Here is a 13,537-nt window from a genome sequence, read left to right as displayed (position 1 = left end):
TGTAAACCCCTGATTGATTACTCATTTAGTGGATGGGCATTGACAGAATTGATTCACTGGAGCTCATCATTGAAGCATCAAGTGCCAAACATTATGGTGCAGATCTATATTAGACAAGATAACTGCTTTTACTTTTGCAACCCTAGAATAAAGTTAAATATTTAATGGTGCTAGCACAGGAAAAATAGATGTATTCAATTTTTATTGCCTATCCAAATGAAAGAATAACACATAACCCACAAATACATGATGATTCCATCTTTTTATATTGAATTAGATGGATTAACCAATTGATTTATGGAGATTAGAACACTCTCCAGGGAGAATAATTGTTTATCTCAGGCAGTTCTGATACTACACTGTACTGTAGTGGGTCTCTCATTCACAAGTATCCTCCTGCCTGCACTGTCTGTTGTGTTGTTTTGAAGCGTTGACCGTTCCTACTGCCCCATTGGGACCTATCAAGGGCCCCCCTCACCACGGCAACCCCTGCCATGGAAACCAGCCCCTCAAATGACCCTTTTGAGTACCAGTGTGTGAAGACCCTCTGTGTTGCCTGTGCCTCACTCCATAGTAAGGAGCATACAGCAGGAGCCTGAAAAATAGCATTTATTTCGCTTTCCTCCTATCTTTTCCCATCCATTTCCTCACCTTTCTTTTCAACCAGGGATTTCCCTGATAAGGCCACAACCCTGATACATCAGAGGTTAATATAAGAGACTTGTTTGTTTGTTGCTACAGCGTTTAACAGACCAAGCCGTGGTGATTCAGGAGTCGGTGCGTGTATGACGGTGCATGTATCCCCATGGCGGCGGGGAGAGTGGGAGGACTTTGACTGCCTCAGGTCACCTCATTAAATCAAAGAGCATAAATCCCGCTAGAGAAAAAGGAGCCACTGGCGCATCACCAGATGTTTGTGAATGGCTTCAGAGGGGGAGGAAAGTTGTTGTTCTCTGCAAGAATAAGATTTGTGACAGGGGAGATTTGTATTTGCGGCCGCTGTTGACCCAGTGTTACTGCTCTTTTTTTCCCGCTGACAGTGGCCCGTGATAAACTGGTAATAAAGGGAAGAACTTGACCTCACGCTGCCCAGATCTCTGTTTTCTCATGAGAGTCGGTGCCAGCCTCCGCCATGTTGTCATTACTGGTTTTGGATACAATTAGCCATCATTATATACATTAATTATATGATTTTTAAGCACATAAAAACCTGTTATTGAAGACAAAGTGGAATCATTTAGATTGGCTCACACAAACGCTGAGTTAATGCAGCAGTTTATTTTAAGTGGCAGCCGACCACAGTACAGTTGTCTGGTGTTTTTATATGAGTCATGCCACCACTGTAGTTTGCATTTATTCAGTGCTTCATATGGCACATAACTGTGGCCGCCAGTTTCCATATAAAAATTCACATTCAGTGCACGTTGCGTGTAGGTTTAATGGATTGTACAGCAACAGATCTCTGTGGAGCAGCAAACCTGTCCTCTGTGTCTCACCTCTACATCTGAACTGCCTGAGTTTTCCTTTTACCGCAGGAAGAGGCCAAATCCCGCCGTGCCGTGTTGTGTGTCTACGCATTAGAAGATGTAAATGTTGCAGAATGTATATTTCTAACATTTCCTGCAGTTGCTTTCCTGTCGGTCACCTCCTGTAGGTGTTTTTTTGATAATGTGTTTTGTAAAGAAACACAGCACACTGTTGATACCTGCATGTTTTTTTGCAAGCGTGTAGCTCGAGTCCAAACACGGCAGACTTGAACTTCAAAGCCTGGCTGAGTTTGTGTCCTGATGTTATCTTTGCTGCTGTCATGTCTGCAGGAGCATTAGGCCTGATCACTATCAGCTACTGTACATGCGGGTGTCTTTTTGTGTTGTTTAGATTTTGCACGCCACAAATACACACAAAAAAAAACATTCGGCGGCTTACTCTGATTGATAAAATGTAATAGGCCGATTCTTTTTGCATGACTGTTATAAGCCACCAGCTTTTCCCCCCCGCTTTCTTTTGTCTGCACGCCGTGGGTTGCCAATTATTGATTTTGTCCTTCCCTCGCCGCCTTTTCCTCAGCTCACCTATCCCCCATGGGGAAGCAGGAGTGGGGAGAGACCCCCCGTGGATCTGCATGCCCACATTCAGATGCTAATCCCCCCACACACACCCCACCGCCATCTGCTTTTTCCACCTCAGGGTAGAAGCTGCACGTGATGCCTCCGTGTCCATGATGTGCCCCTGTGGGGTGGCGAGGAAAATCCCTGAGGGGCCAGCCAGGGTGACGGCCACCTTTGCATCCTCCCCCCCACCCACATGCACACACAGGGGTCAGGAATCTTAAGAAGTTGCCTCCTCTGTCCACGGGCAATGGGCCGTAGCTTAATAGAGCTTATTTTCTGAATGACCCCTCACGTTGTTTGGTCAAAGAAGCTTCCGGGCAGATGAGTTAATCACCACCGGTACAACATCGTGGACCACCCCCCCCCCCCCTAACTGATCAAACGAAGCAGACGTGATTTACACGTAACTTGAGAATCACTGGGAGTTTAACTCCCACTTGTTTGAGTGGGAACGCTCTGCAAACTTTTTCTCTCTCTCTCTTAGAGTGGCTGCACCTCAGCTGTGTGTGTGTGTGGGATTTGCAGCTCCAGCATGACATAATAGAGAGTATTTTGGCAGTCACAGCTGGAAGTCCCTCTCCGTGCTCGCAGCCTGTATTTAGAGCTGAGTTTCTGTCTTGAATATTATACGTCCTGTTTAGTGTTGGATGAAACGGCTCCTGTCGCGGCCCAAGCCAAGGTGTGGTCGCAGCCTCATGAAGAGAGACCTTTTTCTGCTACTGAGGTCATAACTTCAGGGTTTGTTGGATCAAATCAGCGCTGTTTTTCTTCTTTAATGAAAAGTGAACACACATGGTTTTCACAGAGCAGGCAGTTAGGTGTTATTCCAAATGAACAATGGTGCTCTCACACCTCGGAAAACCCAGATAGAGACAGAGTTGCACATTATACATTAGAGTATCAGTATCATATTCAAGAATGCAAACATCGCCGCTCTGATAACAGCCATGAAAAATGTCCCACAGAGTTCACACTACACTATATTCCCAGCACAGATGTGATGACACCTCAACAGAGAGTTGATACAAAAGGGAAGTATAGATTCAGATTGATGATGCACATCAGCTTTTTATCTCTCCGTGTTCCCACTACTAATTCAGCTCAGCTTCAAACCAGGAGACACAGAGATTGCGTTTTATCTGCAGAGGCTCAAGTCGTCTTGAGCCCAGCTATTTCCTGCGCTGGGCGGCGGCGGCGGCGTCCCGTCAGCAGACAGTTGTGATCCAGCTGTAATCTCCTCCCGCATCTCCAGTGATGAAAACACACAAAGCTCAGGTCTGGTCGAGCCAGCCCTGCGTCATTCTCTGCCACATGTGACTGCGTCTGCATGCGGCACTGTGTTTGCATATTTGTGTGTGTGTGTGTGGCAGCTGGTGGAAAGCAAAAGTGACACCCCAGTCAGTCGCATTTGAGCCGGTGTCACTGCTGATGATGCACCGACACCAGAGCCGCTCGGTGTCTCCCCCTCTGACAGATGCACTCACCTGCGCCTATAGGGCACTCTGTCACTCTGACTGAGTCATCACTTTCACCCAGCATTAGCAAGGAGCTTCTCAACTTTTCATTTCACCCCGTGTCCTCTTGAGTTTGGTTTGACCTTTGTGCTATTTCCAGCTGTTTAGATGTTTTTGGTGTGTGCACCTTAATTGATTGTCAATTGATTTTGAAATGCAGTTTGGTTGTAGACACGGACATTGATTGATTGTATTTAGGGATTGATTTATTTATTTAATGCATTACAGCACATTGATCATTTTTAAAAAGGAAAAAACTCAACAAAAAGATGGGTGCACCAGATTAAGCACAGAGCTAATTCCCATCTGTAGTCCATAAAACATAAAATACACACAATGTTTTGTACATTCCTACACTCATCACTTAACATACACCATCCTACTGTATATGTATTTTAAAAGGAACTACTAGTTACATGTGCAAATGGCATCAAAATTGCACTGAAGAATTAATTAAAATATGGATGAAAGTTGAAATGTAACATAAAATTACAAATGGCAAACAAGAGGATAAGACAAGACAGAGTACAAAATAAAATTTACTGTATCAAGAATTATGGCACCACCCAAAATAATGGAATGGAATCATTTTTTGGCTTTAAATGTCTATTGTGTTGCTATGAAATCTTGATTTTGCACTAATGTATCACGCAACAGGTACCTGCAGGTTAATAAAAGCAGTTGATGAACAGTCATGGCTTTCAACACCTCTGTGAATTCACTTGTAGTCTTATATTGCTTCTCAATTCCCATTTCATCTTCTCTGTGGTAATAAAGAGCCCCGCCGTGCCCGCGCACAGGTCCTCCTTCCTCATTTAACTTTGTTCCCCCGGTGGAGTCGTAGCCATAGCGACTCATCTCAGTGCCATGGAAACAAAAGGATCATCGCAGCCACCAAATAACATCCGCCTCCTGAACCCCACACAAACCTATGGCGGAGATTAAACAGCGCAATGAGTTGACTTGTTTTATTGAATGCGGCTCTGGACGCCCTCGCAGATCAATTTTCATGCAGCTAACGGCGAATCGGACTTGACAAAGGGCCACATAAGTAATCAGAGAGACATGTCCTGAGCTGCAGCCGAGCTCCAAGCCTGTAAGTTAAGTGTGGAGTGAGTTAATGAAGAATGACCTCACCTTCTGAGTCTCTCAAGTGCAGGAAGTCGTTAAAGCGCCACCGCACTGCACCCCGTGCCAGTACATTATACCTGGGATGCTGCTCCTCGCTTTTTTTTTTCTTAATAACTCCAGCTCCTCTTTTGTTAATGTGAACCGATGAAAGCTTCCCACACAACACCCTCCCCTCCCCTCCCTGCTGACCTCCCATAGCTGCCTACTTGTGAAGCCTTAAGGGCCAGCTCGTACATTATTGCCTCCCCCCTGCATGCCATCCGGGCTCTGCTCTCACTCTAACCACAATATTGCTGTATCACTTACACTAATAGCCCTGCACTTAGTGTACCTCAAGGTGAAAGCGCTGCTGAGAAGCTTCCTGTCGATAGATGTTCACATTTTAGCATCCATGTTTGTTATTAAAATGCAGTTTGAAAGGTGGTCTGTTTGAGTTGAGTGGATATGAATGATGTTGTATGGCAACATCATCACTCATGCAGGAGCTGTCCACACCTGCTTTTTATTTATTGTCGGTTCCAGTGTTTAGCATGCTGTTCAGAGTTGTTTTTGAGGTAAATTCATGCAAAACCGTCAGGGGCAGTTTTTCAGCGAGCAGTCTCTGCATTTGCCTTGAAAACAACTCTGTTTGGTAACATTCTGTTATTATCTCATAGCGTGGTGAATGTGCAGGTCACAACTTGTCCACAAGAGCATTTTGGAGTTGTTGGATTGTGTTGTGGAGTTGTTGGATTTAATGAGTTTGATGAGGGAAACCAAGAAATCCCATTAACCTCCGTAGCGTAGCTCTGAGCAGCTCGCGGCTCTGCTCCACCGTTCTAAAAATAGCTTGCACCGACAATTAAAGGTAACGCACCTGCTCCTATACAATAGGGATTATGACAATGGGCCAATTTGCTAAATTGTTGAACTAAACCTTTAACAGTCACATGCCGTCAGTGTTGCTAAGGTTGTTTTCCATACATTTAGTTCTTTATTCTTACGGTAGAGTCTTCCCTAGTGACGGGACTCTGGTCCCCTGGTAGTAGTTTGTAGACGTATTTTCAAGGCGAGGAAAGACGTCAAAACATTAACAAACACATTATTCATTTATCACGAGGGTGGTGCTTGTAGTTTTTCCCCATTCAGCACAGCCAAACATCAACATCATCTCTATTCCCAAGCCTCCGACCATGACTCATTCTTTTTTTTTTAGGGGAGTGAGAGGAGGAGGAGGAGTTGGAGGAGTTGGAGGAGAGAGAAGTGTTGGCTGGCTTGTTCTTGGATGCTTCACTGACGGGGCGGTTTCTCGTGCGGGGACCTGAATGACAGGGTTGCCCCATAAGACTTTTGACAGCTGTTGACTCCAACTCTGGGATGTGTTTGTCTGTGTTTGTTTGTCATTTGTTAGTATTTACTCTTGGCAGTACCGAGCTGCGTGTTTGCCCGCCGGGGCCACTGACCCGCCAGCCCAGGATGTGACTCTGTGTTGACGTCCAGTTTTGTGTTCATCTGAACAGACACTGTACTGTATATCTATACATCATGTATATGCATGTTTGGATATCACAAAGTCCACATGCATTTGCAGTGGGAGCTGAGACCCCCTCCCTCCCTCCCACCAGTGCAGCAGTAAAAAGTGTGCAGCTGGCCCCCTCCACCCAGCCTCTGTCTCTGATGACTTCCAGAAACTTCCGCTCCTCACTCGGCCTCAGTGACACGTGTGTCCTGTCTCCTGTGAGCTCCAACGCCACGGCAGCTTTACAGGGTTTATCTCCTGCTTCTCACACCTCGTCCCTGGAGAAACATCCAAACATCTGGGCTGAAGTAGAATTTAATTAACCTCACGTCTTGCTAATGCTCCGGTGTCATCTGTAGTGGTGTTTCCAACAGCTGGAAACAGTCAGGTTTTTTGTGTTGGATATTATATTGATTCTTATTTTGCCTGATGCAAAGATTTTGCAGGTATGAGATATATATGGTTATCAGGGGTTTTCCTGGATTAAAATGAGGTGGTGGTGGAACACGGGAGGGGGTCATGACATGTCTGTTCTGATGACACAAGTCAGCAGTGTAAAAGTCAAGCATGTGGAGCCTCCTTTTATATTAAAGGAGAATTCCAGTCTGTCGAGCTTGGGACTGTTTCCATATCAACAAAGACAAAAATGCGAGGAAAACATGGATTTAGGAGGAAAGAAATTATTTTCGATGGGGAAAAAGCAGCTATATTCATATTCATGCTGTTTTCCCCATCCAAATTCATTTTTTTCCTCCTCGGGGACCTAGAGCTGTAGAGCGTTACTTAGAAAATGACTGGAATTCTCCTTTAATTGGGGGGGTATGGTTAGGCCTTGTTGCTTTGGCTTATTTGAGAATAAAAAACATCCATCTAGTGTTAAATGTTCACCTTTGTGAGCTGGGGCTGTTTCCATGGAGACAATCTCCAGCTGTCCTCCTCTGCTGGAGCTTCAGACTTCTCAGCCCCAGCGTCCGACCACTGGTGCCCAAATCTCAGCGCACCCCCGTGTAGGTGCTAATTTAGAGCAGATGGCACACGGGATGGAGAAGCTTAGACACAGTCGCACAAATTACTGCAACAAATTACAGCCATTTACCTTTTGCTGCTCACCTGCCCTTTCAGCGAATCTGCTGAGAGACGACATCAGCGAGGAAAGATCAGAAGCACTGAAGAGGAGGCAATAAACGGAATTGTGTTTTTATTATTTCAGCACCATCGCTCCATTGTTTTATTCCCATTTTGATCCGGCTCGCAGTTTCTGTGCACTCGGTAGGCGTTGGGCTCAGCATCTGCGACCTTTTGGATTGTCTCTTGTGTTTTGATGAATCATTTCTGTTTGTTTTGAGGCTTCAGGAAAGAATAGAAAATGTCCAGCCTTGGAAATTACAGAAAGGAGCCAAAGCCACTGTTAAACACGCGCTGAGGTCACGGATTGCCATTTACAGCCACGATCCCATTTCGAAGTTGTTTTTCAGAATCAAAATAATGGTCTGATAGTTGTCGGTGCATCCATGGGCACAGTGCAGAGACAAGGACTGAAGATTTTCAACTTTATTGTGGTTTAGTGGATTTGGTTTTACTGCTTACAGAAAATAAGCATTTTCAAGTCAACACCTCAGCTTTGGATGAAGTGATGTTTTGCTTTTTTATCCGCTCGGTGATTAATGTGTGAGGAGGGAAGTATAAATAATGCTTAGCTGCAGCCATATGGTAAACGCTGAACCCTTGTGTACTGTTTCTCTGCTCTCTCGACCCAGTAAAAATGTTTTAGTGCAATATAGAGACGGGCTGTGTTCCCTGCGAGTAAAAAACGCATGTTGTGATTTTTCCATGGATTAATATGGGATGTTGTAGCGGCAGCCTGTGTTTGAGTTCAGCCCAGGGTGTAGGGACGACTTCAAAGCCCACGGCTACACCCTGTGGTTAGTGTAAAGCCAGGCACAAGCTGGGGCACACACACACACACACACACACACACACACACAGACACACACACACATGTACGCACACACACACATGCACACAACCTGGCAGACAGTTAATATACACAGTATATTCTCTATATTGTGCACACGCCCTCAGACAGGCACAGATTTATTTAAGTCCATAAAAGCAGTTGACTGTGTTCTCACCCCTGAATTCCCCTTCATAGCATCAGTCCCCTCCACTCCCCCCAACCCCCCTTCTCATGCTGTAAAACACACACACACACACACACACAGTCTTCCCTTCCTGCCTCTTACTTTCTTTCTTTATCCTCAAATCGAGTCTCTGTTTTAAGCGGGCCTCTCGGAGGCATATTTCACATTTGAGGAATTTCCTGTGTTCTGCTTATATCAGAGAGGAATATCAGCACACACACATACAGGCCATCTTTAGCCTGCGAATGTTGGAGAATGTGTGTGTGCATGACTGCACGCTGTGTACACACACATGCGCACGTTATGTGTTTGTTGTGAGTGATGAGAGTACGTACCCCTGAGAGGCCGTCTTCCTGGGCGGATGACATTCCATCCATCAAAACTTTATCCAGTGGTGGTCCAGCTGTTGCACAAGACAGACACACTGGACGCTCATGTCATGTTTTCAGGCCGGTCATTGAGAGAAAAAAAAACAAACGAGCAGCCTGCTATTCGCTCCTGGCAGTTGCAAACAAGGAAAGCTGCACTTTCGCAAACCACTTCTGGTTTTATGCGACCTTAGTGCCATCACTTCGGTCGCAGTGACGAGCGGCCTGGGTCGTCGGTGCCAGCGCGCGCTTCCTCGAGTAAATAAACTGCTCCCATTTTCCAAAACTGTATCAGAGCTGAGCTCATCTGGTGGAGGCATTTTTCAATAGAGACGTTCTCTGCCATTTATGAACACCCAAGCTTTTTTATTTTAGAACAAAATGTGAAACTGGAGCACAGGAAGTGATTCATTTGACATTTTTTAGCAGAGGCGATGGTTATTTCTGAGGCGTAAATACAGCTGCAGTGCCCACAACAAAGCAATGACCACATGGCAGCAGATTTAGACTCCTCTCAGTGGAGATGGAGAAGACGTCATTGTCCCTTAAGCCACGCTATTATGTTCCTGAAGCCAAACTGAATGCGTGTTGTTTGTTGTGTTGCGCACCGTGCGATCCCTGCGACATGCGAGGCGGCTTTGGCGTCACTCTGTTGTGTCTATAAGCAGAGGGCTCTGAGGGGATGGAGAGGATCAGCTCCTGTGTCTGGCCTCAGCAGGCTCTGAACAAACTCACCTTTGACCTCTGACATCAGCGTCCGGGAGCAGCTTCCCGATCAAACAACGGCGGGAGTAAATTCCCCGACACATGACAGACTGTTGAGTCAACAGGTGGATTCCAAGCTTCGGGAAGGAAAAGAGATTTTGGACAAAGATGTCAATCAAATTTATCTCAGAAATGAACATAAATAACCTTAAGTGATGTGATTATATGAATGGTATATTGTTGACCTTGCTGCCTGAGCCTGAGACAGATGAGTGGCTGCTAACCTTTGAACAGACATCCAGATCAGCGCGGATTTGGGTAATTAGATTTTCTATGCTCTTCAATCTCATTTACTATTCGTTTCAAGCAAATGGTGAAACAGTCAGACGCTGCCATGTTTTCAAAAAGGAGCCGTCGTTGTGGGAATTGGAAATGGTCCCCCACCCCCGTGCTGGAGAGACAGGGGATTGCTCCTGTGATCCTGGTGATGCTGTAGTGGTGATCAAGTCCCCGGCTCAGTCATAAACAAGCGTCTGCCAGTGGGAGTGATTACGAGGTCCATGTCTGGGTGAAAGTATTAACACAGAGCCGACTGCAAGGCTTAGGGTTGGAGAGCTTGGATGCAATGTTATTGTGACATACAGGGTTTGTCATTTAACACTTTTTGTTGTTATTGTTATTATTTTAAAGTATTTTGGGGGGGCTTTTTGCCTTTAAAGGGGACATATTATGGAAATATCAATTTTGAAGGCTCTTTAACATACAGTATATTTGGGTGTTTGTCTTGCGTGGTTTTACGAGCTGTTCCCTCGGTTGTCTGACAATGATGTAATTAGTTTTCAAATTTGCATACTACCTGGGGCTGGTAGAAGGGGCGGGGCAAGCAGTGGTTAATTTGCATTTAAAGGGACAGGCTCTGAAACCAGCCGTTCTGAACAGGGCTGTTTTGAGAGGATGAAAAGAGCTGTGATGTTTGATCCTTGGGGTATGTCACAGACATGTCTTTAAGACACCTGCGAACTATTTCAATTTTTGGAAAGGGGGCATAATGTGTCTCCTTTAATTGATAGGATAGTAGAGAGAGACAGAAAATGGGGAGGCAGAGAGAGGGGGAATGAAATGCAGCAAAGGTATTATTAGCTGAGATTGGCTCTAAACATTTAATTGTGTGAGTTAAACTGGTTTTCCCTATTACCTTTCGTCTCAACCTTCCTCTTGCCACTGTGCAGTGAACCCAGCCTTTAATCGGTGGTGTGCGCATTCACGTCAGGTCCTCTCTGCTCTCTGGTAATGCACATCAGTCGAGCTGGACATCACAGCTGTAATGACACCTCTGTGTTTGATGGAGCCACCGCTGAACCGTGCTCTCAAACACCTGCAACGAATTTGCCTGCTCAGTTGAACTCAGCTTGTGTCGCTGCTGCTCCTGCTGCTGCTGCATCTTTAAAAGGCTTGAGTCATGCTTTCAGCAGGGGGGGAAGGGAAGAAAAAAAAGGTCTGATGGGGTGACAGCTTGGTCGACAGATTTTTTTGGATATGATGATACACTTTGCAAGTCTGTAATTCATGGGCTAGATGGATTCCAGTGACAGTCAGCACCTGTTTGTTTTGCTGCAGAAACACATGATGCTCAGTTTGTTTTCTTTCACACTGCAGCCATTTGCTTTCGAGTGTAGCCTCTTGCTAAAGCTAATCCAGGCCTGCATGTGTGTGTGTTAGACACAGGACAGGAGAAGCCTAATTGTTGTATTGTGGTTAATTCACTGTCGTTGTTTCATTCATTTGAGGACTAAATGCAAAGATATGATCATTCACAACACATCAAACAAGACTGCTCTGCTCAGACTTGGAAATACTCAAAACCATCTCTGAAATCTCCCAAATCTGGATGACGGGGTCCGGGCAGATTACACCGAGGCTGTGATGATCCGTTGGGCTAATCCCGATCATACTGATTTGGCAGAGCCCCAATCTTGCCACAGGGGGAGCAGGCTACAACCGGCTACACGCCCTGACCCCCACCTTCCAAAACAGCAATGAGATTGACCTACCTTTTAAATTGGGATTAGACGTTAAGGTTTTATTGTGACCCCATGATATAATATGCACCCATTTGATGAAATAAAATTATTACTGTTGATACTAGATGACTTCAAACTGTTTTAAAATGAGATCACACACACAAAATAATCTGACATTGACTTTAAAGGATCTTAGTTGTCCTTAAAACACAGTGCTGTTTGCATTTTAACAAAGGTGTTCCTGTTTTTTTAACTCTCCGTATGTGCAGGTTAAACCAAATAATGTGTAATCTGGCGACTGTGGTGCGGCCGCGGCAGATTGGCGTTAGCGCCACCAGCATCTGCTTTCTGGCAGCGGAAGCAGAGGGGGGAGAGATTAGACGTTAGCGGCCGTGCTAGCTTGGCTCCGCAGCTCCAGTCCAGGCCCCGGCCTCTAATCAGTGCTGGCAACAGGCCTCCCTAAAGGCGGCTGGCGTTGACAGGACTGTCTGCGCCTCTTAGCGCTTTGAGTCTCTGCACTAGTCTCTCCCTTTAAATGCCACCCAACTGTCCCTTTTACCTCCGAAGCCAGCACCCAACCCTTTTCGCAATATGTGAAAATTTGAAAATCCTCTGCGCAATTCAATTTGACGGCAGAGTAATCTTTCCACTGCCACTTATAATGTCTCATTTGCTTTCTTTAAACCTGATCCAGCCCCCCCACCCCCACGCTGACAGGTTGATTACAGCCTTCCTCCGATGGCTCTTTGTAACTAACCCCCTCTCCCATCCCGAAACACGACGGGCTAATGATGGGACGGAGAGAGGATGTGATGTGGGATGGAAGGAGCAGCGCTGGCTTGCTCATTTCCCTCTCCTCCTCTAATTTTTTAAGTGGTTTTGGGATCCGTATGACTGTGTCCCTTTATGAATCAGCCTCGCAAACAGCCTTCAGTGGTCTCGCTGAGGTTTGGCGATCATGTCGGGGAGTGTCTCTTGACATCAGTCTGGTCATACTGGTTTGCTTCAGTGGCTTAATTTATTTACTTCTCAAAGGATAGGTTCCGAATTTCTCAAGTCTATGTTAATATAAAACTCAGATGCTGAATGCATATTGAACATCGTGTGCAAAGCTGAGCCAAAAAAGACTCAACCAAAGCAGTGAGCTCAAAGATGCTAATGTGCACACACATACAAGGAGTCATCTGATCTGCCATCAATAAAAAAAAACGGATCGATGGAGCTGATTTGTGTTTGTGCAGGTTTCTCAGTTGGAACCGATCGGCTCAGCTCATGATTACTGTGTTTATCCACGTCCCCTGCTCGTGCCGCTGATGGATTGTTAAAGAGTGGGACCTTTCTGTAAGCCTCCGGACTATAAATACATTTCATTTCATGTGGTTTTGAGGTTGGAGTAATGAGCAGGGAATTAGGCTTTCAGCCGTCAGCACTTGGTGCTACTGGGGCTGGAGCTTTAGCTCTTGCTTGTCTGGACTCTGCAGTCTCTGTTTCTGTCTCCCTCAGACCTTCTCTCCCCCTCCTTTCCTCCCCCACCACCTCCCCTCTCTGCCTTTGTTTCAGTGCTGCTGCTGCAGTTGGCCATGCCTGCAAATGAGCACTGGGACACAGCAATTATTCAGCATGGGGCAAGCCACCCCCCCTCCCCTCACACCCCTTCAATTCATATACATGTGGACTCAGGCTGCAGACGCCGTCATGTTTAAACGTTTCATGCATTGATAATGTGAGCGAAAGAACAGATTTTTTTTTACGGGTGAGATAAACAGAGAGAGAAGAGAATGGAATATGCTTGTGGAAATTTCTTGGATGGAGTCTTTTTTATCTCTGAAGTCAATTCCCTTGGGGCTTCATATCCCTTTCAAACATGAATTAATGTGACTTACACACACACACACACACATACATACACACTTGCATTTCTTGTGCTCAGGCATACCAAAAAAAAAAAAGAAAGAAAAAAAAAACCTTCCTCCCCGCCCCCAGTGCAATGCAGACTCTTTTGGTTGCAGTGTGTGTGTGCTGGTGAAGGAGACACGGTGAGCAGTGGG

At 45.7% G+C, this 13,537-nt stretch overlaps 1 protein-coding gene across 1 annotated transcript in view; it reads left to right on the top strand.

The window, feature by feature from the left end:
• Positions 1-13,537, top strand: part of LOC310998098 (uncharacterized protein) — a 50,273-nt gene that overhangs the window by 4,964 nt on the left and 31,772 nt on the right. The window lies entirely within an intron of this gene.

Source organism: Trachurus trachurus (assembly GCF_905171665.1).
Source record: "Trachurus trachurus genome assembly, chromosome: 2".
Taxonomy (NCBI): domain Eukaryota; kingdom Metazoa; phylum Chordata; class Actinopteri; order Carangiformes; family Carangidae; genus Trachurus; species Trachurus trachurus.
This window is presented reverse-complemented; position numbering and strand designations above follow the sequence as displayed.